This window comes from Pteropus alecto, unplaced genomic scaffold, assembly GCF_000325575.1.
Source record: "Pteropus alecto unplaced genomic scaffold, ASM32557v1 scaffold81, whole genome shotgun sequence".
Taxonomy (NCBI): domain Eukaryota; kingdom Metazoa; phylum Chordata; class Mammalia; order Chiroptera; family Pteropodidae; genus Pteropus; species Pteropus alecto.
Genome location: NW_006433378.1, coordinates 4,495,579 through 4,496,476, shown reverse-complemented (window position 1 = coordinate 4,496,476; position 898 = coordinate 4,495,579). Strand labels below are relative to the sequence as shown.

Sequence of the window (898 nt, the reverse complement as noted above, 5' to 3'; positions counted from 1 at the left end):
CATTTGTAATGTTGTTGCTTTTATCAAGGTGCTAGAGGAAACTTGAATCTGTTCAGTTATTCTTTCAACACACATTGATTGAGTACCTAGTGGTGGTGACTGCTGTCTCCAGGCTGTATTTTACTTTCACAACCATCCTCTAAAGTCAGCACTATTATCCCCATTTTATAGATGAATCAACTTAGAAAGCTCAACTAACTTGCGCAAAGCCAAGCAGCTAGTTACGGCAGAGCTGGTGTTTGAGCCCAGGTAAGTGAGACACCAGGTCATCATGCTGAACTACCACATGACATGCCTAAACCCGATAGGACTTATTCAGGGTGATAAAGAATAAAAATACTACGTGCGCTCTCTTCGGCAGCACATGGACTAAAGCTAGAACGATACAGAGAAGATTAGCATAGCCCCTGCGTAAGAATGACGTGCAGATTCGTGAAGCGTTCCATATTTTTAGAGCCAGAAGAGAGAAAGCATAACTAGGGGATCGTTCTGTTACCGGCCAGTGGGGTCCTCTCCTGGCGCGTCGTCCACGTTCTTGATGTCTTAAACAAAGAACTGAGAAGACACCGAAATATAGTAGAAAAGAAAAGTTTTATTAGAAAGAAAAGTACACTTCCAGAAGTGGAAGCGGGCCTGAGCAAGAGCAGCATGGCTCAAAAGGCCTGGTAACAAAGACTTCGGGGTTGTTATTCCTTTTTGCTGTAGGTGGTTACTTTGAGTGGGCTTCCTTGATTGACAACTAAGATAAACAGGACTCAGTGATTCATCATTTTGCTTTCTGTGCATGTTTGTTCCCAGAATTCAGTCTGTTATAATGATATTAATGAACTTCCAGGCATATGCATTATATTATAATGATGGCATAATGAGGTTCAGGTGAGTTGAAGGTCTTTGGGGT

The 898-nt window shown here is 42.2% G+C and overlaps 1 non-coding gene across 1 annotated transcript; it reads left to right on the top strand.

Moving 5' to 3' along the window:
• Positions 1 to 345: 345 nt before the first annotated feature.
• Positions 346 to 452, top strand: LOC112476916. The gene has a single exon (XR_003045248.1). It is a non-coding gene; the product is annotated as a U6 spliceosomal RNA (small nuclear RNA).
• The last annotated feature ends 446 nt before the right edge of the window (positions 453 to 898 follow it).